At 34.5% G+C, this 27242-nt stretch overlaps 1 protein-coding gene across 5 annotated transcripts in view; it reads left to right on the top strand.

The window, feature by feature from the left end:
• Positions 1-27242, top strand: part of BBS9 (Bardet-Biedl syndrome 9) — a 417930-nt gene that overhangs the window by 69997 nt on the left and 320691 nt on the right. The window lies entirely within an intron of this gene.

Here is a 27242-nt window from a genome sequence, read left to right as displayed (position 1 = left end):
AAAGAGGAAAATTTGTCCTATACTCTCCAAAATAGACATTTTTTTAAGAATTTTGCATGTTAGTATGGAAGATAATTTTTAAAAAACATTTATTTATTTATTTTAGAGAGAGAGAGAGATAGAGTACATGAGTGGGGTGGGCAGAGGGAGAGGGAGAGAGAATCTCAAGCAGCACAGACCCCAGTGCGGGGTTCGATCTTATGACCCCGAGATCACGACCTAAGCTGAAACCAGGAGTTGGATGCTTAACCCACTGCACCACCTAGGTGCCTCTGGGAGATAATTTTTAATGGATTTTAAACCGTTAGATGTTGTTAGTTTTAAAGCTTATACAAATACCCAGGTCTACTTAGTTAGACATTCTTATGTTGTTATGGGTATATCTTATAGCTCTTTTATTGGTAGGTGTTAGGTAAGTACTACCAGAATAGAGAAATCTCTTCTCTCACTTCCGATTTTATGTGGAACAAAGAAGAGGATGTAAGAGCTGTACAAAATATGTATTTGTGTTATCAAGATTGATACTCAAAATGTTTAAAAAAATTAAACATAGAATGAATCAGCAATTCCACTTTTTGGTATATACCTTCCAAAAAATGAAAGCAGGAACTCAAGCAAATATTTGTATACCCCTATTCATAGCAGCATTATTTCCGATAGCCAGAAGGTAGAAGCAACCCAAATGTCCCATGACAGTTAAATAGATAAACAAAATGTGATATATACATACAGTGGAATGTTATTCAGTCATAAAAAAGAATGAAATACTGACATATGCTACTGTATGGATGAACCTTGGAGACATTATGCTAAGTGAAATAAGCCAGAGTCACAAAAGGATAACTATTGTATGATTCCTTTTATCTGAGGTCCCTCAAATAGTAAGAGACTCATAGAGACAGAAAGTAGAATGATGGCTGCCAGGGGCTAAGTGGAGGAGGGAATGGAGAGTTAGTATTTAATGGGTACAGAGTTTCAGCAGGGAAAGATTAAAAAGTTCTGCAGACAGATGGTGGTAATGATTGTACAACTCTATAAATGTACCTCATGCCACAGAACTGTACATTTAAAAATGGTTAAAATGAAAGATTTTGTATTATGCATATTTTACCCTAATTAAAAAAAATATACACAGTATCCCAAAAAAGTGGGATGAAATGAATTTGAAAAAATATGAGCGATAATACAATAGAGTCCTTAAAGTCTCTAATCTTTATTTAATTGAAACAATTAAAAATAAATAGTAATTTGAAATAAAAATCTTAACATCTGGATTTAGTTATGTTTATCCAAATTCAGAAACCTTTTAATTTCCCTTATTACAAAAAATACACTAACAAAAGGAAGGAGGGGAACTTCCTGTATCTCCTTAGGTCCCTTGATATAAAGTTATACTTGACCTTGAGTCAAGGGTGTGCTAAAGGAGGTGAGGACAGAGAATTAAAATCGAGAATGAAAGAAGAGGTAGGCTTTATTTTTTTATTTAGTTTTTTAAAGATTTATTTTTTTGAGAGAGAGAGAGAGGGAACATGGTGGGAGGAACAGAAGGAGAGGGAGAGAATCTCCAGCAGACTCCCCACTGATGTGAAGCCCAGTGTGGGGCTTGATCTCATGACCCTGAGATCACGACCTAAGCTGAAATCAAGAGTCAGAGGCTTAACTGACTGAGCCACCCAGGTGCCCCATTAGGCTTTATTTTTTAAACTATTTTAAAGAAGTAGGTAGTTTAGGTGCTTGGAAAATCTGAATTAGTGTGTCCTTCAAAAGAAGCAGATAAGAATGACTTTTTGAAGGAAAATTAATTATTTTTGTCTTTAGGGTTTGATTTGTAATTTAAACATAAGAGGTTTATTCTCTTTGTCAGGGTTTCTTATACTGTTGGCACTATCGGCACTTTGGTCTAGAAAATTATTTGTTGTGGAGGCTGGCCTGTGCTATTGCGGGATTTTGGTCTCTACCCATTAGACGCTAGTAACACCTACCTCATCCCCCACACAGTGTGAAAACCAGAGAGGCACACTCACTGCTCTACATTATAGGATTAATGTTAACAGCAATTAAGGACTGCATCTTGGGTATAACTTATCCCTCTCTTTTTTTCATTTAATTAATTGACTGACTTTTATTTTAATTCTAGTATAGTTAACTTACAGGATTATATTAGTTTCAGGTGTACAATATAGTGATTAAAGAATGAGCTTGTGATGAACACTGGGTATTGTATGGAAGTGTTGAATCACTATATCGTACACCTGAAACTAATATTACACTATATGTTAACTAAGTGGAATTTAAATAAAAACTTAAAAAAAAAAGTGACTCAGCAATTCTGTACATTACTTAGTGCTCATCTAGATAAGTGCACTCTTAATCCCTTCTACCTATTTCACCCTTCCTACTCACCTCTCCTCTGGTAGCCATTAGTTTGTTCTCTATAGTTAAGCATTTGTTTTTTGGTTTGTCTCTTTTTTCTTTGTTCATTTGTTTTGTGTCTTAAATTCCACATATGAATGAAATGATATGGTATTTGCTTTTCTATGGCATTTCGCTTAGCGTTATACTCTGTAGATCCATTCATGTTGTTGCCAATGGTTAGATTTTATTCTTTTTTATGGCTGAATAATATTCCATTGTGTGTATATATATATATCTATATATATCTATATATAGATATATATATATATATATACCACATCTTCTTTTTCAATTCATCTATCGATGGATTCTTGGGCTGCTTGCATATTTTTGGCTATTGTAAATAATGCTGCAATAAACATAGGGATGAATATATCTTTTCAAATTAGTGTTTTCATATTCTTTGAGTAAATACCCACTAGTGGAATTAGTGAATCATATGGTAGTTCTATTTTTAATTTTTTGAGGCACCTCCATACTGTTTTCTGCAGTGGCTGCACCAGTTTGCATTCCCACCAATAGTGCAAGAGGTCTCCTTTTTCCACATCCTCACCAACGCTTGTTTCTTGTGTTTTTTTTTTTTTTTAAAGATTTTATTTATTTATTTGACAGGATAGAGACAGCCAGCGAGAGAGGGAACACAAGCAGGGGGAGTGGGAGAGGAAGAAGCAGGCTCATAGCGGAGGAGCCTGATGTGGGGCTCGATCCCACAACGCCGGGATCACGCCCTGAGCTGAAGGCAGATGCTTAACCGCTGTGCCACCCAGGCGGCCCTGTTTCTTGTGTTTTTGATTTTAGTCATTCTGACTGGTGTGAGGTGATATTTCATTGTGGTTTTGATTTGCATTTCCCTGATGATGAGTGATATTGAACATCTTCCCGTGGGTCTCTTGGCCATCTGTATATCTTTGAAGAAATGTCTCTTCATGTCTTTTGCCCATTTTTAAATTACATTATTTGCTTTTTGGGTGTTGAGTTTTCTAAATTCTTTATATATTTTGGATACTCACCTTTTATCAGATATGCCATTTCCAAACATATTCTCCTTATTTTCAGTAGGCTGTCGTTTAGTTTTATTGATTGCTTTAGTTTTGTTGATTCTCCCTTACTGAAGCTTTTTATTTTGATGTAGTCCCAATAGTTTATTTTTCCTTTTGTTTCCCTTGTCTCTAGAAGACATATCTAGAACAATGTTGTCATGGCCGATGTCAGAGGAGTTACTGCCTGCGCTGTAGGACTTTTTTGGTTTCAGGTCTCACTTTTAGGTCCTTAACCCATTTTGAGTTTGTTTCATTCTTTTGCATGTAGCTGTCCAGTTTTCCTAACACCATTTGTTGAAGAGACTGTTTATTCCCCATTGTATATTCTTGCCTCCTTTGTTGAAGACTAATTGACCATATGATAATCATAGGTTTATTTCTGGACTCTATTCTATTCTGTTAATATATGTGTCTATTTTTGAGCCAGTACCATACTGTTTCGATTACTACAATCTTTGCAATATAACTTGAAATCTGGGATTGTAGTATCTTCAATTTTGTTCTTTTTTTCAAGATTGCTTTAGCTATTTGGGATCTTTTCTGGTTCCATACAGATTTTAGGATTATTTATTCTAGTTCTATGAAAAATACTGTTGGTATTTTGATAGGGATTACATTAAATCTGTAGCTTGCTTTAGATAGTATGGGCATTTTAATAATACTTGTTCTTCCAATCTATGAGCATGGGAGACCTTTTCATTTGTTTGTGTTGTTTTTAATTTCTTCCCTCAGTGTGTTATAGTTTTTAGAATACAGGTTTTTACTTCCTTGGTTAAGTTTATTTCTAGGTATTTATTATTTTTGGAAAATTATAAATAGGATTGTTTTCTCAATTTCTCTTTCTCCTGCTTCATTATTAGTGTATAGAAATTCAATGGATTTCTGTCTATTGATTTTGTATTCTGTGATCTTACTGAATTCATTTAATAGTTCAAGTAGTTTTTTGGTGGAATTTTTAGGGCTTCTATAGGTAGTATCACATCATATGTAAATAGTGAAAGTTTTCCTTCTCGTTTACCAGTTTGGATGTATTTTATTCCTTTTTCTTTTCTGATTGCTGTGGCTAGGACTTCCAGTACTGTGTTGAATAAAAGTGGTGAGTGGACATCCTTGTCTTGTTCCTTCTGAGAGTTTTTCCCCATTGAGCATAATATTAGCTGTGGGTTTTTCATATATGACCTTTATTATGTTGAGGTCTGTTCCCTCTAAACCTATTTTGTTGAGGGTTTTTTGTTTTTTGTTTTTTTAATCATGAATGGTTGTTGTACTTTGTCAAATGCTTTTTCTGCATGAAGTGAAATGGTCACATGGTTTTTAATCCTTTTTCTTGTTGACTTTACCCTTCTTTTCTTCTCCTATTACAAGTGTTAGATCTGAATTAGAATTTTATATATGTTATTTTTGACAAACCATGAGAAGTCATAAATTCATAGGTTACCCCTTTAGTACTACACTTTTTTTTTTTAAGGGAGTGACCAATACCAAGCTTTCTGATTGATGTTTCATACTCTAAATGTTTTAATTATTACTTTAAAATCTTCTTTTTTAAATTACCGAGGTCATCTGTAAAGAATTTAGCTGGAGGCCTGGGTAGATCAGTCAGTTAAACATCTACCTTTGTCTTAGGTCATGATCCCAGGGTCCTGGGATCGAACCCTGCCTCAGGCTCTCTGCTAAGCGGGGAGTTTGCTTCTCCCTCTCCCTCTCCCCCTCTCCCTCCCCCTGCTCATGTGCTTTCTCTCTCTCTGAAATAAATAAATCAGATGTTAAGAAAAAATTTTTAAAAGAATTTAGAAAAATACAGAAAATTATTAAGGGTAAAATATAAAGCACCTTTAATCCTAAAATTTAGATATAAACAGAAATACGTGTAGTTGTAAATCAAGTATTGATAAAAATGCAGAGTGATTTTGGTGAACTCTTAGAGACACTGTAGATCAAAATAGAATCCTCCCTTCCTGGGTTAAAAATGGCAACCAATGACTATAAATAGTTATTGATTTTTCAAAATAATAAAGGTGCTACGTCTTATCAGTATATTCATTTAACTTAATTTTGACTGATTTGTGTAAATAGTTTTGATAACATGTAATGAGGATATTGTGAGATTAAAAAAGGCTTGTTTATGAATGAATTATTCATCTGAGAGATTAACATTCATTTCCTCCTGTGTGTGTAATGTACCTTCTTATATAACACATAAAACCTTTTAACTGTTCATATATATAGCCTAGGTGTATATGTTTACCTATGTGTGTATATATGTTTCTATATATATCTGTATCTGTTTCTGATTTTATAAACAATAAAATCTAGGTTTGAACAGAAGCCATAGTCTTTGCTATATAATTGAAAAAACGTGTTTCCATGTAGGGAGACCTAAGGAAAGCAGTAACTCTCAAACAATTCATCTGTTTAGAAAATGCTATAGGACTTTACCTGTTAAATCCATAATTCTATCACAGTTATTAAATTTTTTTAGAAGAAGCATTTGTTCATTGACTTAAACTTTTAATAAAATTTAACAATTAGAAATTTCCCAGAATGATGCGCATGCCATGTCTATTGGAGAAATAGAGGGCATCAAGAAGTGAGACATTGTCTGGAAAACTGAAATAATCTTATAGGTTAAATCTGAATCTTGGCATTGATAGTTTAGTTGGTTAATGATGGTGCTGAAATGTTAATTTATTTTTGCTTTTATTATTTCCCTTAGAATGTACCACAGCAATTTTGACTTATTTCAAGTAGTTAGTAAAATGTTACTAGGTTGTAAATATATTTTTATTAATTCCAAATAATCTGTTCAAGATTGTATTTTATTTATTTTATCTTGGAGAGGGGAGTTCTCATTACTAACTTTTTGGTATCTTTGTTTTGGAGTCATTAGAGATTTATTAACGGCTTATTTTATATGATATTAAAGAATGTGGAGTTTCTATAAGAGGAACAACATTGTGTTTCATACATTTATGTTTTTGTTAGACAAACCATCTTTTTTTTTTTTTTTCCTTATGAAAGCTTCTGGTATTATATAACTGGCATCCCAAAATGTGAAGTCAGTAAAGAACCATTAAAATATCTTAGATGGAGAGTATATTTTATTTAAGAAGGAAAAAAACAAGACAACTACAGATTTTTTTTCTTGTGTTAAAGTTATCTTTTAATAAAGATAGTAACTTTGAAATTCCTATTGTCTTTCCAAAAGCTAAGAAAAACAAACATTTTTTTGACTGCATGCTATAGTTACGTGTCTGGTACTGTGCCAGGTGCCTCCATATGTTTCCATTTAATTTTTCTAACAACCTGCGAAGTAGATATTATTCCCATCCTACAGATGAGGAAATTGGCAGTCAGAATTCTATGCATTCGTGTATATTGGTGTATATATGTGTGTGTATGTATATATACACATATGCAAAAATATATGTATATAAATAAATGCACACACATATATATTAAAAGATTTGGAAATTTCAAGGTTTAAATGGCAATCTCAAGGGAATAGAGAAAAAAAATTCTTGGGAAATAATGATTTTTTTTCCATCTTCATTGAATGGACGATAATAAAAATAGTGGTTTTATAATGTAATTTATTTCTTCTCCTTTATTTTGCTATTGCTGATATATTTTGGTTTTAAATTCGACATGTGACAAGTATATTTTAATACTTTTTTATAGGAATACCATCATATATTTTACTATGCCAAGGGATTTTTTTTTTTTTTTTTAAGTAGGCTCCACGCCTGGCATGGAGCCCAACCCAGGGCTTGAACTCACAACCCTGAGATCAAGACCTGAGCTGAGATCAAGAGTTGGACTCTCAACCGACTGAGCCACGCAGGCACCCCACTGTACCAAGGGATTTTACTAGTTATCTCAGAACATGGACCAAAGAAGAGTATGTTTTGCTTTTTTGAGGAATGAGAATTTTGCATCTGGTAGCATTGATTAGGTTAAGGGACTTCACTTACTTTTCCACATAAGAATATATATTTTTCTTTTCTTGAAACTTACCTCTTTCTTTAAGACAGAATTCAGATCTGAGGTCTTTGAAAATATACTTGAGGTAGATCATGAAGGACTTGACTTTCTCTTCAGCAGGAGGTGGCAATCTTAGCGCATTTACTTTTAATTAAAACCAGAGCCCAGTGTTTCACTAGGGAATTTATTGTTACATTTAAGCAATGAGGATTTTAAACTTGGGAGTGGAGTGTTTTCTTATAAACCTTACAGAGCATTTGGGCCTCAGGACTTAAAAAAGCTGTTGACTGCCCATTGTGCATTAAAAAGGTTAAAAGTCATCATTTTAATAGCTTTGTGGCATTTTCTTTCATTATAATGCTTGTTTTATGGGTTTTATAAAGGTCCATTAGAATACAGCAGCTTCTGTTGGAAGGACATTACATTAAATTCTTGGTTTTACTGGCAGCTTTTTTTTTGGAGGGGGGGGAAGTGGGAGAGGGAGAGAGAGAATCTCAAGCAGATTTCAAGCCCAGCGCAGAGCTCAACATGATGGGGGGGCTTGATCTCACAATCCTGAGATCATGACCTGAGTGGAAATCAATAGCCCAACCCTTAACCCACTGAGCCACCCAGGTGCTCCTACTGGCAGCTCTTTTATCCTTGACAAAATTGATTGGTCTTTTAAAGTTATACACAGAACTGAAGATGGAAACATTTGTGCACTGATCTATACAAAGTGAGATTTTATGTACACATACAGAAGTGAAATGGAAAAGCAGAGGTGCTCATCTGGACAATTCTGACTCTTAATGACCTTTACCTGAAATATTTCTCATGTATATACATTTACATATATATGTAAATTGTATATGTGTATATATACATATATATATATACAGTTTTATTTTTCACTTTGTGTGATTATAAACTATTAACATTTATTCATGAACTTTAGATCCGTAGTTCTTTTAGTGTAGTAGGACTGCTTTAAGGAGTATTTTTCCTTATACTGCTACTATGTTGTTTATAAATCTGAGACTACAGTTAAATGAATAAAAAACAATTATATGACTGGTTTACTTTAAGTTTTGTTACTAATTGTGATTATTAATTGACTTATAGAGATTAATTTATACACGGATACATACTTTAAACAGAATGAGCTATACTGTCTAATCCAGGCAAAAAGCCTTATATATTGTAACTGTCTTTCCATGTCAATAAATATAAATCTACTTCATCATTTTTAATGGCATAGGGTTTGTGTTTTGTGCATATATAAACATAATTAATTTCTATATATATACACACTGCTTTTAATATTTTTCTTTTTATAATCTTTATAAACTTATTTTTAATTCTTTATATATTTATTAAAAACATGAAATTAATATGTTCTTATTAGTAAATAATAATAACTGAAAACCCCTTTTTATTTCCTTCCTGCCTATGAAATTTCACTCTTCTCCCAGGGTAAATAGTTTGCTAAGCAACCTTGCACAACATACATTGTTAAGTGCACTTACAAACATATTTGGTTTTGTTTTATGTCAGTGGGATCACTGTATGTGTTTGTAACTTGCCCATTTCATTTACATGGACAGCTTTCCATGTTCAAACACATAGACTTACCTTGTTCGTGTATAGGCTTCATAGAATATGGATATTTCATAATTTATTTAACCGTCAAGATTGCTTCCAAAATTTACTGTTGTGGACAGTCTCTTTTTGCATTTACTCCCTCTACTTGGATTTATAGACTCAGAGTAAAGGTCACAGATGATTATACCATTGGACTGACTGTGACATGTATTTTAGCATTAATTTTTTTCCTCCTTAGGAGTTTGGTTTTATTTGTTGGACTTCTGATAGAGAATAGAAGCAGTTAGCTAAGCTAGAATGAAAGTTTGCAGAGAATATGATCAAATAAGCTGAGCGCAAGAGGTCCCTCACTTCTCATTTACCACATTTATATGGTATATTCTTTTTCTTTTCAAAGATTTATTTATTTATTTTAGAGAGAGAGAGAGAAAGAGTGCAGGAGGGAGGGGCAGAGGGAGAGGGAGAGAGAGAGAATCTCAAGTAGACTACCCACTGAGTGTGAAGCCCGAGGCAGGGCTCAGTCTTACAACCCTGAGATCATGACCTGAGCCGAAATCAAGAGTCAGACACTTAACTAACTGAGCCACCCAGGCGCCCCTATATAGTATTTTCTTTTAACAATCATTTTAATTAACCTTTTCACTGAAAGCCCATTTGATTAATTGAAGAGTTCTGGAAAGCTACTGAAGAAAAACCATAGCAAATTGGCAGGAATAAAAAAAAATAACAAGATTCAGTCAGACAAATATCTTTTGAATGAGTGTTATTCCTTCCCTAAGGATCTTTCCACATGGCTGGAGATACGAGAGTAATATACATAAAGCTGATACGATACTGAACAACAGAAGGCAAAAAGGCAAATTAGTTGAAAGACTTTAGGCAGAAATGATGACCTAAATTTTAAAATAGCTTATTTATACTCTTTCCAGAATTAAGTAGATAATAAGCATTTGGCCCTAAAAAGGTTGTTCTTAATACACAAAATAAATGCCTTCTGAATATATAATATCTCTATTTTTATGGATGAGAAAGGAGGGAAGAAAAGTGAAGAGAGAACAGAGATCATGCATTCAACTCATCAAAAAGTACTTGATACAACTTCTAGAGAAGCCCTGTTTCTACTGACTGTAAAATGTCATCTGAGCCATGAAAATCCCAGATTCCTACTGATCTTCTTTACCAGGATAAAAGCATTGAATAAAACGATGTGAATAAGCATTAATTACTGAGTAGCCTACCTAGAAAGAAGTGATACCTTTCTTTTCACAGAGTAAAAAGTCAACAAAAGTCAGAAAACAGGTTAAAGCAATACGATTTCTCTGAAAGATGATAAATACATTGAGGGCTATCAAGAGTAGAATAACTGTGCTTCAAACGTTCCAGCACCTCAAGAGAAGACTGGATTCAAAATTAATCAGCAGGAAATATTACACAATGACTTCTGTTGTTCATGGATTAAAAACTTGAATGTAAGAAACCATAAAACTCCTAGAAGAAAACACAGGAGGTAAGCTCTTTGACAGAAGTCTTGGCAATGATTTTTTTGGATTTGACACCAAAAGTAAAGGCAACAAAAGCAAAAATAAACAAAAGACATATAGCACTGTATAAGTTTAAGATGTACAGCATAAATGATTTGACTTACATATATTGTAAAATGATTACCACAATAAATTTAATTAACATCCATCATCTCATATAGATACAAGAAAATGAAAACAAAAAAACATTTTTTTCCTTGTGATGAGAACTCTTGTGATCTATTCTCCTAACGATTTCCAAATATTATTTCTTAATAAAACTAGAAAGGAAAAAAGAGAACATTTTAGCACCACCAAAATCAGAGGGGAAATAGAAATACTAGAAATTTTATACTCAAAATAAAATTGCTTGATGATCGAAAGTGGGCATCAAAAGTGGGGGACTTCTTCTTCATATCATTACAATTATTAAAGCAAAAATGTGTTCATGAGATTTCATGCAAATTTAAAAATAAACATTACCTAAATATAGCCTCTTCCCCTAACCCTCCCCCCGCCAAACATCAAACTCAGCTTCTGCACAGCAAAAGTAACCATCAACAAAATGAAAAGGCAATCTATAGAACCAGAGAAAATATGTGTGATCATGTATCTGATAAGGAATTCATATCGAAAATACATAAAGAACTCATACAAGTCAATAGAAGAAAATCTCCAAGTAATCTGATTAAAAATGGTCAGAGGAACTGACTAGATATTTTCCCAAAAAAGACATACAGATGTCCAACAGATACATGAACAGGTGCTCAACATTACTAATTATCAGGGAAATGTATATCAAAACTGTAATGGTATATCGCCTCACACTTGTTAGAATGGCTGTTATCAACAAGAGATAACAGGTGTTGGCTAGGATGTAGAGAAAAGGGAACCCTTGTGCACTGTTGGTAGAAATGCAAATTGGTGTGGGCAGTATGGAAAACAGTATGGAGGTTCCTCAGAAAACTAAAAATAGAACTACTATATGATCTAGCAGTCCCACTTCTGGGTATATATATCCAAAGGAAATGAAAACAAAAGTTCAAAGAGATATCTGGACTTACATGTACATTGCGGCATTCTTCACAGTAGCCAAGATACAGAACAACTTAAGTGTTCATCAGTGGATGAATGGATACAGAAAATTTGTAGCTACATACGATAGAATATTAGTCAGCCAGGAGAAAGAAAGAAATTCTGTCGTTTGCAGCAATGTGTAAGGACCTTGAGGGCATTATGCTCGATGAAATAAACCAGACATAGACAAATACTACATGGTATCACTTGTGTGGCATCTAAAGAAAAAAAAAAAAAGTAAAACTCATGGAAACAGAAAAGTAGTTGCCTGGGGCTGGGGTAGGGGAAATCAAGAGAGGTTGGCAAAGGGCACAAACTTTCAGCTATGAAATGAATAAGGTCTGAGGATCTAATGTAAAACATGGTGACTATAGTTGATAACACTATTGTATAATTGAAATTTGCTGTGTAGTACTTAAATGTTCTTACCAAAAAAGAAAAAAAAAAGACAAGCATGTGAAATGATGGATGTTAATTAACTAATGGGCAGAATACTTCTGTTTAAGGATTGTGTACCTATATCAGATTACCGTCGTGTACACTTAAAATATCTTAAATTTTATATGTCAATTATGCCTCAATAAAGCTGAAGTTAAAATGAGAAAAAAAACAAACAAACTGTGATCATAAATTACCAGTATTTGAATCTCTGTGAGTGTTTGTCTTTGATATTTCTTCAGGATAAAATCCTAGTACTGGATAGTTGGGATAAAAAGTCTTCGATTCATAGTATAAATTGTTTTATGCGAAGAGATGGGCCCAACCTACCCTTTCACAGCTATGTATAATATCTATGCCTACACTAAGTATTATGATTTTTTAAAAAGTTCAAAATCTCCATTTAATGGATATGTTGTTTTTTGTAATTTGAAGTAGTAGTAAATATTTATTGGACACCTACTAGGTGCTACCACCTAAGACTATGCTAAAGATTTAACCTACTATATATAGTATATGTATATAACCTAATATATATATGTAAAGATTTAACCTATTATAGTGTAACATTGGTTTTACTGATTCATCACTTACATGTAATACTGAATGCTCATCACAAGTGCCCTAAACTTTCTCATTTAATTCTCAAAGCAACCTTGTAGTCAATAGTCTCATGTTAGGCATGAGAAAATTTAAGATTGGCAAGATGAAACAGTTTGCCTGGGACACACAACCTGTGAATAATGGGTCTTTAATTTTTTAAACTTAACTTTTAACTTTGCTCATTTACTTAGTTGTACAAATGTTTAAATTTTTTATGATTTTAAATGTTTTGATATTTTTTGTTATGACTTCCAATCTTTGTATCATTCTGATGAAGATATTTTCTGTACCTTAATTCTAAAATATTTTCATATGTTTTCTTAAATTTTCTAGAATTTATTTTTAGATGTGGTATACAATAAGGCTCTAATTCTATTTCTCAAATTATATCCCATTGTCCAAGCATCATTTATGAGTATTGTTTTTATAATTTGGAATGCCGCTTTTCTCATATGCTAAATTCCTACATAGTCATTAATTTGCTCTTAAGCTCTAGTCCTCTCTCTTTATTTGTCTATAAATATTGTATCTATAAGGAGTGCCGATAGCATATTTGAAAAAAGTGTACAGTATGTTTTGATATGTGGGAGGGCTAACCATTCTTCATTATTCTTGTTTTTCAAAATTTATAGGTTAGTTTTGCTCTTTTCACTTCTCCCTCAAGTTTAAAAAATAGTTTATTGAGTTCCATGAAAAAAATCAAGCTAGAATTTTGTTTGGCATTATATTAAATCTATAGATTATTTTAGTGCATAACTGACAGGTTTATGATATTGGTTCTTCCCACCCAGGAATATATGTCTTACTATTTATTTAGCTATCCTTCTGTGTCTTTCAGTAAAAATTTTACTTTTTATCTGTATTAGTTATTAATTTGTTAGTTAGGTCTTCCTTTCTTCCTCCCCTCGCCTTCCTTTCCTCTTTCTCTTCTTCCCTCCCTCCCTCCCTCCCTTCCTACCTTCTTTCCTTGCTTCCATTTATGTGTTAGGTACCCTGGTAGATACTACGGATACAGTGGTGTGCCAAATATAGAGATCTGTGTCCTCATTACATTTGAGAGGGAGATAAACATTAAGTAGATAATCCTAAAAATAGGTGTAAAACTACAAGTGCTATTAAAGATGCTGTGTTAATGGTATATTTTAGGGGTATATTGCTTAATTTGGCTTTAATCTGGCCTTCCTATGAAAGTCAAGATCTGAAAGTTGGGTTAGAGTCAACTCTAGTTGAGTAGAGTGTGTTAAGAACTTAATTGCTTTGATAACTATTGTGAGTGGAATCTTTGTTATTTATTACATTAAAATTTTGGTGGGTACTTGGAGAGAAGGCCAGATATACAATGATACTATGTTGACAGTTATTTTTCCTGCTACACAGGAGATACTCGTCTGTATCCTGGCTTCCTTTGGTGTTAGGTTAGTTTTCAGTCTAGCTGTTATTCTTTTGCTAGTTAATCTGTCATTTTCTCTTTGTCTTTGGTGTTCAGCAGTTCCTCTGTTGAGTATCTAAGAGAGGATTTATTTTTACTTCTCCTACTTGGAATTTATGTGGCTTAAAACTGGATTTTAGGATTGTTTCCTTTCAGCAGTTTTGGAAAGTTCTCTGCCGTTATTTTTTTGAGTATTGCCTCTCCTGTATTATTTCCATTATCTCCTAGTGGAAATTCAACTAGATATATGTTAGACCATCTTACCATATTGGTCATGTCTCTCAAGTCCACTTGCATTTTCTGTCTCTGTGTTTCTTATTAGTGCATTCTAGATTATTTCTATTTTCTTGTTTCCTAAATCACTGCTATTTAGAGACTAATTTCTGTTGAAACTACTCTTGGAGTTTTGTTAACTTTGTTAAGTCTAATATTTCTCAAAGTTTATTTTGTCCTTTTAAAAAATCTGCTTGTTGTTGATACTCTTGGTCACTTTTTTTGTTTGTTTCAGGTTTTTATTTAAGTTCTAGTTAGTTAACATACAGTGTAACATTGGTTTCACTGATTCATCACTTACATGTAACACTGAGTGCTTATCACAAGTGCCATCCTTAATCCCCATCATCTATTTAACCCATCCCCCACCCACCTCCCTCCAGCAACCCTCAGTCTGTTCCCTATAGTTAAGAGTCTGTTTTCTGGTTTGCCTCTCTCTCTCTCTCTCTCTCTCTTTTTTCTTCCTTTCCCTATGTTCGGCTGTTTTGTGTCTTAAGTTCCACATATGAGTGAAATCATATGATATTTGTCTTTCTCTGATTTACTTCAGTTATCTTCACTCATGTTGTTACAAATGGCAATATTTTATTCTTTTTTGCAGCTAAATAATATTCCATTATATATACATATATATATACACCATAGCTTCTTTATCCATTCATCAGTCAGTGGACATCTGGGTTCTTTCCATAATTTGGGTATTGTGGACATTGCTGCTATAAACATTGGAGTGCATATGCCCCTTTGAATCAGTTGTGATCACATTTTTAATACCTGTTTTTATTTCTTTAAACATAAAATGTAGTATGTTTATATTCTCTGTTTATAATTTCAGTATAGGTTGTTGTTCTGATTCTACTCTGTATTATTTTTGCCCTTGTTTGCTTTTATTGCCTTCAATTCTTTGTATATTGTGATTTTGCCTGTGAGGTCATATTCTTTGAAACTGTGTCCATGGGGATGATTGATGTGTTCCTTCAGAGATTTGAGTTTTCTTTTGTCAGGTGCTTGGTTGTTCTGTTAACCCTAGGATCCCTTTATACTAAATTCACAGATTAAGGCTTCTTGGGCAAGCCAGTAGAATGCATTTGGTCTGAAAACCCACGTTAAGATCAGCTTGGGGTTTATGAATTCTTAGGAGAGATTTTTTTTTTTTCCTTCATCTGGTTCCAAGTTTTGAGATGTGCATTTTATTTTGCTTTCTCTTGGGCTTGAGGGGGAAATGCTATTTCTAAATTCTCCTCATACTAAGGGTAGAGCCCTTTGTGGTTTTAGCTTTCTACTGGGGGGAGGGAGATAATGTACAGGATCAATTAGATTCCCCACATAGAGTGGGCCCCAAGGTTTTTCTCCTTTACCATATGTCATTTGAGACCATGAAAACTGAAGCTGAAAGTTATCTGGTTTAGGAAAATGCCCCAGGGGCTCTGTTTACCTTTTTGGGTTTTCACTTTCATTTACTGTTTGGCTTCTGAATTCTCTTTATCTTTTTTTTTTTTTTTTGGCAACATATTGATGTGCTTAAAAATGCTGCTTTTAACAAACATTTTATTCAGTAATTTAGTGGGAGAATCAGGGTTTTATCTGCTATTCTCATCTACTCTTTTAATAATTTAATTTTATTTATCTGTGTAAGCAGTTCTTTTGAAAATAAGACAAGAATAAAGAAATTATATCGAAGAACCAACAAACAGTTATATCAAGCTTTGTCTGCCAAAGTGAAATAATTAACATTTTATATTTAAATGTGATGTTACTTATAAGCATACAAAGTGCAGTTGTGATGATGATAGGCCATGTTGGATTTGTAATCAGAAAGAGATTTAGAGATTATGTTATTAGAGTACCTACTTTATACTTAGTTTTTAATTGGAGGAAAAAGACTGGAGATTAGTAGACTTACAGGGTTGTGTTCTGGCTCTGCTACTTGCCACCTGAACATCCCTAACAAATCATTGAACTTTCCAGAGACTTCAGTCTCTCCACAGTCACAGGAGAACAATAACTCTTGACCTTCCCAAGTTATAGAATAGTTTCTAGAGTTGGATATGCTCATAATCTATGTGCTAGCACTTATAAACAGCTATTGTTAATTTTGAAGTTTTTAATTTACTCTAGCTATTAATCTCATGAGACTTCTCTGAGTGGTCATCAATGTATTCATAGAGTGCTACCTTTGTTCCCTATAACCTCTTAAAACCCACGTGAATTCTTTACCTTTCTTTGTTTAATTTCCTCTTTGTATGACATTATAGCTCAGTTCACCTTTAGAACGTGGAGGAGAAACCGAGAAAGTTGAAAGATGATTTAGAAAGATTTATTGAAATATTGAATGTTACCCAGTTATACATTTCTTTCATGTCCATGTCATTTGGAGCAGTATTCCAGTGTTTTTTGGGCATACAGTAAAATTAGTCTTTGATAGAGAATACTAAAAGCATGCAGTATCGAGTCAGTATTGGGAAGATTTTTAAAAAATCCATTGCCTTTTGATAGGATTAGATTCTTTTCTACTTGTCAGCAGAGGGAGCCTTTGCCTCACTTTTGGATTCTAGAAGCCTGCCGGTGGCAATTATAAAGAGCCAACTTGTGTATGGAAAATGTTTGTTTCCTCACCTAGGACTGAATAGGTTTTGGAACAAGTTTTTCCTTTGTTCTTATAAAGGAAAAACTTTCTGTTCTTGTTTTCTGAGTTCTTTACAATAGTGGCTCTTAAGTGCTGCTGTGGGAAGTTCTTTAAAGGTGGTTAATGTTGGGGGGCGCCTGGGTGGCACAGATGGTTAAGTGCCTGCCTTTGGCTCAGGTCATGATCTCCAAGACCTGCTTTGAGCCCCACATTGAGCCCAGCAGCGGGCTCCCTGCTCAACGGGGAGTCTGCTTCTTCCTCTTCCTCTTGCCTCTACCCTTGCTCCTGCTGTCTCTCTTTCTCTCCAAGAAATAAAGTTAAAAAAATAAAAATAAAAGTGGGTAATGCTGGGATAAAATAGTGCTATCCCATGTTAAAGTTTGGAGTAGTTTTAAGGCAACAAAAAAAATTAGCTAACGTTCTGAGTTTTTTATAAAGCTAAAAAAATTGCTCAAAGGGCTGTACTTAGTGCTAACATTTTCTACTTCCTACTTATTTGTATTATATTGTCTTTATAGAAGATGTTGGTGATATTAGTCTGTATGTTTTTTTAAAAAATCTTTGAGCAGTTCAAGGTTGACAAACTATGATGATCAGTGAAATTCAAAAACCTGGAATCACTGCTTTAGCAAGTACTTTCGCAAATAAAGATTGGAATTTCTGAATTGAACCATTTCCAACTTCTTGGTCACCTTTTGTCCTAACTTTACGCTGATGTGTTTTCTACACTTTTGTACCTATTAAGTGAGACTTAATGACTAAACCGTCCTATCCAAGGTATAGGTTAAGTGTGGGTACTAGGGGAAGTTAGTTTGGTGGTTTTTTTAAGCATGCACATTTTGAGATTAAGATTGGGATGCATTCCTACCATGTTCTAGCTACTAACCTATTTTGCATACGTTCCCTTCTTTAATCATCACAGCAACCCAGTGGTGTGTGGAGGTTGTGATAAGGTTTATTTTGCATTTGAAGAAACAGACTGAATTATTAAACAAAGCAGCAGAAGTCACATCTCTGTGTCAGAGCCAGGATTCAAAACCTTATCATCTTGTCTTTCTGATTCAAAATCACTGCTCTTTCCTCTTCACATTAGTACTTTAATCTGTATTTGATTCTTTCTCTACTTTGTTCTTTTATAATATACCATCCTACTCTGGGAAAGGTTAACAACCAGAGAGTATCTTATTCAGTACATTTTTTTGAGTACTTTTCCTTGGGTAATAATCCCTTGTTTCTTATTGCCCAGAAAGACCGCATGCAAAATTCTAATAATTACTAAAGCTTTAAGGTTTAATCTGTGTATATTTTTGAAGTTAGAGTTTTATGAAATACTGATGGATCTGAAGATTATTCTATTCCTTTTGCAGCCTCTTTGGGCTTCCACAATTTATTCTCTATGGTTGAGTGATTTTCACATTCATTTATATATTTTCATTTGGGGTCCTCTCCCACCCCACCTTTATTTCCTGTGCCTTTCCATTAGAGTTTATCTTCTTAAGAGCTGAGTTATCTTTAGCCTTTCCCCTTTATTCTTAATATTTCTTAGTGTATCTAATGTTGGGCGTACAATGAGTACTTTGTTTTTGACAGTACTGAGCTCTAAAATAATTTAGGATTCTAATTGCTTAGTGTCACATATTAATACTAATTATTTCAAGGCCTTTACCATGCCATTTTTACTTTAATGCTATTCATTCATTCATTCATTCATTCTTTCATTCAACAAATATTTATTGAGCTGTTGAGCCCTATTATATAGTAGGGACTATTCAGGGAGGTGTGGTGAGTAAAGCATAATATCTTAAGGTGTTTTCATGTGAATATGGCAGTATTGTTAAATATCTTGGCCCACTTGAAGATCATTGGCCCACTTGAAATCACTGGTACCTAATACTACAGTCTGATATGGTTTTTTACTTTCATGATGGTTTAGTTTACTTGAATAGATATTTTGGGCCCCAGGATATAAGGGATGGCACTCAATGCTGTGAGCTCGATAATGAAAACGAAATAGGCTCATCCTCAAGGGTTTTATGCGTTGTCTATGGAAGTTGGAGAAGGGAGAGAGATATGCCAAATTTAGCCATAACACCAGGAAAAAATATTGTCAGTACTACTAGGGAGTGATGCGGAATGTACTAAGAAAGACTAGAGGGATAGTGTGGTATTTATGCCCAGAGAGGATTGGAGAAGGCTTGGAAGTGATGGGATTTTATCCTGGGGATTGAGGATGTGTAGAAGGATTTTGTGAGGTTAAGGTGGGGGAATAGCACCTGAGATGAATTGAACTAGACTGGCAAACACATAAAGGCATTTAGGTCAGGCTTATGTTACCTGAAGTGTTTGGTGGTTGGGACTGGATAAGAGAGAGTAGTCAAAGTTCATCTAGCAGACACATTAAAGAGTTCTTTGGATTTCCTGCTTATTAATTTATACTTATTTCTGGAGACACTGGAGTACCTTTGAAGCTTTTGAGTGGGTTGATAACATGATTGCATCTGTATATTAAGATGATTGCTTTGGTATATTTATTTTTATGAATTTTATTAAAGATATGGTATTTTAACGGCTCCTTTTAGAAGAATCCAAGGAAATTTATTAGACCAAACAATGGTTAAATGGCATATCGAACTTTGTGACAAGAATTGACAGTTCAGGAAATTTAAAGTCATCGTTGTCATTATCCCTAACTCATTTTGATTTACTTTTTAAAAATTATATGAGTTTAGATGAAGTTGAACCTCAGCTGAGAATTTCTTGGCTTTAGTTATTTTTTTCATAACCTAATTTAATTGGTTATAGTGAGTCTAGTGTAGACTAAAGACTATTTTTCCTTCTTTTGATATACTCATGATTTTAGGGTTAAGAGTATATATATATACATATATATAAGATATATATATATATAAATATATAAAAATATTTAGCTTTTGGAGTTACTGCTTTATGGGATGGTTAATATTGCAAATGAAGAATGTATAAAATGAAGAGGTATTTAAAATGTTTTCTGTTTGTTAATATTTTTTTTGGTTCTCTGGTTTCCTATCATGACTTGTTATTACCTTGAGAACTTTACCTTGCTTTGAAACTAGTTACTTAAAAAAATTACACCCACAACATTATACTCTTTTAAGAATTTTTCTTTTGGATGAGAGAAAAGAAAGGAATGCTAAGAAATAATGGACTCTTCAGTACGACATCATCTATCTTGTCTTTCTTACATCATTCAAGGTAATCCTGCAGAAAGCATTAATAATAGAGGTGGGGTAAGATTATAGATATTGTGTGTGTTGGGGGAAGGATGTGGAGGCAGGGACAGTGCATTCCCAGAGAGAGCTTTCTAGCACATTCACAGTACATTTCTTTAGAGATTTCAATAGTTACCATGTTAGGAAAATTGCTGTTTTGAGGAAAGTAAACTTAAAATAGGCAGAATATCAACTTGAATAGCCAGCAGTTTCCACAGACCTAAGTTTTGAAAGATTTTCCATAGTTCTTAAAGTCTTAAAAACCCTTTGCTTTGATAAAAAGGATAAATTTCTGATTGTGTGTCCTTCTTACATTAAATTTACCCTTTTTTACTCTGAAAGACTTTTTACCCTCAACTTAAAAGGTTTTTTTTTTTTTTTCACATAATTTGATCTGTGAGAAAGAGGGACAATTCAATAATATCACTTAACTTACTTACTGTTTACTGAATGCTTACCAGGATCAGGCAGTGTGTATTTTTATTGTATTTTATCCTTATAGCAGTATCATGTAATCTTTTCATACCACTGCTTTACAGGTGAGGAAACTGGCAGAGCTTTCAGGGCTAAAATAAGGACACAGCAAATCTGGTCTCAAGTTCTGGCTTTGCCATCAGTTCTGATGAGCATGCCTGCCGTATTCATCAGCAGTGTCTCTCTCCACCTAACACCCTCCCCCAGAGTTCACTGCTCTCACTCCTCTCCAGACATAATTCTCTTATAATCCATGTGTCTGTGCACAGTGTGCTCTCTGCTTTTGTTTCTCTGATTGTCTGGCAAACTCTTCCTCAGCCTGTGAGACCCAAGTATTATCTCTGTTTTGAAGATTTGCTTGGTTCTTCCAGACACTGTTAATCAAGGTGCATTGCCTTTTTGATTATTCTAATATGCCCGTTCTTACATTATTAGAATATTTAACTGGTTAACTCCCATATTCACTGAGCTTTCTTAGGGTAGCAACTGTCTCTCTCGTTGCAAATTGTAGGTGTACAGTGAATGTTGTGGAATTCATTGAGTGAATGTGAGTTCTGGAGAATGTTATCAAACCTTTCGTGATCATTACGTCGGACAAAGTAATTCACCCAATATCTTATGGATGCAAGTGATAATATAATGTTTAGGGCTTTCTTTTAAATGCTAACATTGCATTCATATTGACTCTATCAATATAATGCTAATTTAATGAATGGTTGTAATTTCTTTATAATGTGTTATTAAACTTGTTCACAGTTTAAGGGGAAAATTGTGATAAATAGCTTGGCGGAACACACACTAGTGGTCTTTGTAAGGCTATTAAAGTGCCTATTAAAATGAGACACATTAAAATGTCAAAAGGCAAGTTCGTAGGAAGAGTTAATATGTAGACCCAATTTTTATTTTCTTGAGTCTTAAAGTAATTAGTCTCATGAAGTTATTTATTGGGGGCAACTCTTGAATAATAGTTGAGAATTTGTGTAATTTTTCCCTGGTACACACTTAAAAGCATTAGCTATTTAGCTCCACACATGTGTTCTATTTGTTGATTTCCTCTGTTTGCTTAGGACTTTAAAATTTTATTTAGTTATATATAACTAAAGTTTTAAACTTAGAATCTACTTGAATATTGCATTATTATCAGATACTGATTGCTTTTAGAATGCTCAAATAAATATGAGGGAGAGAATAATAAAAAAGAAGCTAGCTATTCTTTCGTTCAATTAATTGCCAATTACTAATTATTAAGCATGACCAAATAGTATCATGTATCTCAAAACTATGATAGTTCTGTTTATATGACGATATGATTGAAAAAGTACAAAAATGCTATTTAATGGTGAATTTAAAATCCTGAAAGCTCTAGAAATCCATCTACCATTTGTTTTTAAGTCCGTATCTGTTGAAATTCTACTCTGAACATTTTTGTGTCTTTGCTCATAGCGAACATGTTGTATCATTTTTGAGTTAGGTTTGCAATAAAGATTAATGAGTTAGTGTTTCAGTTTTTCTGTAACAACAACAACAAAATTTTTTTTCTGTGCATGTGTGTAAAACTAGGGAGCGGAAGTTCCACAGACTTTTGGACTCTTCTGTTCTTATGTATCAGTCTCTTGATGTTTCCTGTCTGCTTTTTTGACTACCTATACAGCTGTTTTTCATGTGTTTTTCAGGCTTGGAGAAAGACCAAGTATTTTTGACAGCTGCATGCTGAACTGCAATATATGCTTGGCCACAGGTCACGTTTGCATTTCTTCACTTGTATTTTTACTCAATGTGTAAAAGAAATATGAGCATAGAGAGATTCAGAAAACATGTAGCATGCTGAGTAATGGTAGTCTTCTTTCATGTATGCCATTCCACTTACTCTGCGCGTAGATTTCACAGGAAGAAAAAGACAGCAGAGAAATGGAGGAAATGGTATTCAGGACTGCCCTCCATGGGGCCCTTGTTGCTGTAATTGTGCATGATGGAAAACGCACTGGGTCATGCATGGTAGGAAGAACTTCTGGGCATGGGGGTACACACATGTACACATGCACCCAAATTGTAATGAATAGACTATAATTTAGTAGAGAAGACTGTTAATCTAGCAGTCCATTCAACATGTTTATCCATCATGTTAAAGATCTGACTACATGATATTTTAACACCAGGAAATGAGACACAGTATTTAATAAATGTTCATTTCGTGAGGCTGCCATAATAGAACTTTCCTGCCTCCACTACCTCCCCATCCCCACAAACATAAAATTTCTTCTTTGCCATTGAAAATGAAAAAATAATGACTTTAAAAATCCTTTCAAAATGTTTTTGGTGAGTCCTTTCTCAATTTGTTCTTAGATCTTCCAAATAATATTTCAAAGCACAATGGTTAGATTTCTCTTATCATGGTTAAAGATCAGTGGGATACACATCCAGATTTTAAATTCTGATGAAATCTCCAACATTCCTAATTATTTCAACTTTAAAAGATATTTTTTTCTCTGTACAGTTAAGGCATAATTTTTGAGGAAGCATCATTAAGATATTGTCATCTTTTGGGGCACCTGGGTGGCTCAGTAGGTTGGCCATCTGCCTTCGACTCAGGTCATAGTCACGGGGTCCTGAGGTCCTGGGATTGAGCCCCGCATCGGGCTCTCTGCTCAGCGGGGAGCCTGCTTCTCCCTCTCCGCTTCCCCGTGCTCTCCCTTGCTATCTCTCTCTCTCAAATAAATAAATAAAATCTTAAAAACAAAAAAAGATAATGTCATCTCTTCAGTCCGCTTGCTTTTACGTTTCATGCCCTATTGGTAAAACTTGATACATTGCACTGGATCAAGTATAACTGCCTCTACATCTTCTTCTAGTATGTTCCTTTTCCCTCCAGAAACTTTCTCTACTCTTACCTTTGATTCATTATACCTATCCTTCTCAGTCTAGGATACATCCTAACTCTATCATGAAATCTTTCCCAGGATGTTCATTGTAACGAAGCTCTCTATCATGAAATCTTTTTCAGAGTGTTCATTATAATGAAGCTCTTTGATTTTACGTAGTACTTAGTCTGTTTCACATGATTTAGGTGTTATATGTTAACTTTACGTTAATTTTTAAAATGGATCCAGGGTGGTGTAATGGAGTGAGATAGATTTCTATTTGAATACTAGCTCTGTCATTTTCTAACTCTTTGACATTAGGTAAATTATTATTAATATTTTAAAAAGATTTCATTTATTTATTTACTTATTTTAGAGAGAGAGAGAAAAAAAGAGAGTGCGTGAGCAGCAGGAGGGGCAGAGGGGAAGGGAGAAGGAGAGGGAGAGAATCCTAAGCAGACTCTGCTCTGATTATGAAGCCGGATGTGGGGCTTGATCTCATGACCCTGAGATCGTGACCTGAGCCAAAACCAAGAGTTGGACGCTTAACCGACTCAGCCACCAAGGTGCCCCTAGGCAAATTATTCAAACTCTGTGGGTTTCAGTTTTCTCATAATCTCAGTTATTAAAGATTATAGCTAATATGCTGGGTAAATGTTTAGCACAAAGGCAGGAATATAACAGGTGCTCAGTAAATGTCAATAGTTTTTATTCCTGTTGTTCTGTATTTCTTACAGCTTCTAATATAATACTGAGCATGTGGTAAGGACTCTGAGTATGGTTCAGGGCTAGGTCATTTAAATAGCTCCTGAAATCCTATCGCTTTTATGAAGGCTTCCTGTTGGCTCTGTTCTGTCAGAACTACAAAACTTTCATGGCTTCTCTAGACTGTTCTTTCTTTTCCCATTATCTGTAAGGGGAGCCTTTGGTATGTATTCTGAAGTGACTTCCAAAACAGTGATTTGAAGGATTTATTTATTTATTTTTGAGTAATGTTTTGGATTGATCCCTACATTTTTCTAAACGTCAGCAGCCGCAATTGTAATAAATAAAGCATTTTTCACATACTTCAAATGCAGTATGTGAAACACATAGAATAAAATCTCAGCCAGTCTGAGCTTCAGATGAATAAATTATTTGCCTAGCTTACTTCAGTTCAACAGACATTTATTAGTGTATCTCCTGTTTGCCAGGCATTTTATAGTTGCTGGATTTACAAAGATGAGTGAGACATAGTTCCTGCCTTTGAGTTTAGTCTAGGGTGAACAAGAAACACAAAAACAAATCATTTCAATTGGTGATTAGTTGTAAGATGGAGGTGAGGATGGAGCTCTGTGGGATCACACGTGGAGGGTGATTGAGGGGGAAAGAGATGAGCGTAAGTTTGTGATGTCTTTCAGAGGACAAGTGGGTTGATCCACTTGGTTCAGGGACAGAGTTCTAAGTCAAAGTGGCTTCGGTATTTCTGGGAATTTGTTGCCTGCAAAGTTCCCAGGTGGGTTTGGCTTCAAGTGATGCTTGATACCTTGGCTCAAACCATGTCTTCCATGTCCCTCTTTTAATTGTGCCTTTGTAAAAGCCAAATGGCTTCTGTGGTTCCAGACTTTATCCTCCTCACATATTATTCCCCACGGGGAAGAGTAAGATTTTCTCTAGTTCTAGCTAAACCTAGAGATTTAATTTTGCACATTGACTTAAATTATACCTGTCTCCGAACCAATCACTGTGATTAATGAGATACAAATTGGTTTGGATAAGTCAGGGCCTACCCTCAAGTTTAGAGTGAAGTCAGTCTCCTTCAAACCTCTCGGCCAAAGATAGGAGAAGAGGAGAATGGACGACCAAGGGGCTGCCAACAAATGTGCACTAGACCGGAGAAAATGAATGTAAGATTTTTGGGGGAAAGGTAATAATATAAGCAGAATCAAGAAAGCATACACCATCATAATGTTTGTGGGAAACAGCAAGTAGTTAAACATTAATACAATGTGTAGTAGAGACTTAGAAAATACTTATAAAATAACAATGTGATGAAGTATTTGCTGCCTGCTGGATTTAGTTCCCTTACATTACTTCATTTAGCTAACTAAAGTAGGTATGCCATCTTGCAGATAGGGAAACTTGAGCCCAAGCTCATAGCCAGTAATTGGTGGAGCTGGACTCAAGCCCAGATTATCTGACTGTAGAGGCAGCCCATGTGGACATTACAGTACAAGTATGCTCCTCTATATTGCTAGAGTCTCAGGGAGTAAGACTTCATATAGTACCATGCTAAGGAGCCGAGTCTTCCCTAGGGCTCAAGTTTTCTTCAAGCTCTAGTTCTTTGTCATACCATGCTAAGGCAGTGGTTGTCAAACTTTAGCATGTGTCAGACAGCCTCTAGGGCTTGGTAAAACCTAGAATTGCTGGATCATAGTACCAGAGTTTCTGATTTAGTAGGTCTACAGCAGAGTCCTAGAATTTGCACTTCTAAGAAGTTCCTAGATAATGCTGATGTTGGTGATCTGTGAGCCATGCTTTGAGGACCACTTCTTTTAGGTCGTTGGGAGTCTGAAGATTTGTGGTTCAGTGATATTCAACATATTGAAATGAACTCAAATTTCATTGGTACTTCTGCGTAGAAATACACATGTTCTGACCTCACATTCTTTAATAATACAGACATCAAAAGTACATTTTGGTTGCAGTAATATTCTCCCCCACAGGTCAGGGTCACTGCATAAATTTTTCATTAATTCAGTTTGTCTCTTTGATTCTTGCTTATTAAGATTACATTTATTGTTCTTCTCCCAGGTCCCACTCAATTCACTAATGCTCAGTTTCCCCCCCCAATTGTTAAGAAAGTGAATTTGTATACAAAAGGTATATGTTTAAACACTGTATTTCATTTGTCTACACTTTTATTGTGAAAAATTTTAAGTACCAGAAAAAATAACATGAATACCCATATTTCCAGTATTTAGAGTCAACAGTTGTAAATATATATGTGTGTGTGTGTGTGTGTGTATATATATATATATATATATATATGTATTTATATACGCATACACACAGATTTAGCTTGATCCACTTGAAAGTAAGATACAGATTTTGTGCTACTTCACCCATAAATATTATAGCACACATCTCTCAATAAGAACATTCTCTTACATAATTGCAATACCATGAGCACACTTAAAAAAATTAATAATTCCTAATTTTTTCTAACGTGCAGTCATATTCCAGTTTCCCCAGTTGTTCCAATGTCTTCTATATCTTGTTGTTTTTTGGTACCAGGATCCAATTAAATGAAACTAAAATTTAAGATTTAGCAATGCTAATGGATCTTTAGGTTCAGATAAGTTCTGTGTTATTTAAGATACACGTATTTGATTGCATTAACAAAGACACAAACTTAATGACAGTTTAAATGAGGAGGATGTTTATTTCTGTCATATTTAACCACCTGGAGATAAAGTGGTCCCGGGCTCTAGTGGGTGGGGGTGGGCCCTGTTGTCCTCCATATGTGGCTTCCATCTCTGAGGCCTATCAAGATAGCTGTGCCAGCTCCACCATCATGCCAGGAAGAGTGGAGGGGAGTGTATACTCAGTCATTTTACGGGCATATGTGGGTGTTGTACATATTACCTCTGTTCCTATCTCATTGACAAGAACACAATCATGTAATTGTATC

Source organism: Ursus americanus, chromosome 3 (genome assembly GCF_024610735.1).
Source record: "Ursus americanus isolate L20-20 chromosome 3, mUrsAme1.1.p, whole genome shotgun sequence".
NCBI classification, from domain to species: Eukaryota; Metazoa; Chordata; class Mammalia; order Carnivora; family Ursidae; genus Ursus; species Ursus americanus.
The sequence above is the reverse complement of the archived record's forward strand: the minus strand, read 5'-3'. Positions and strand labels throughout refer to the sequence as shown.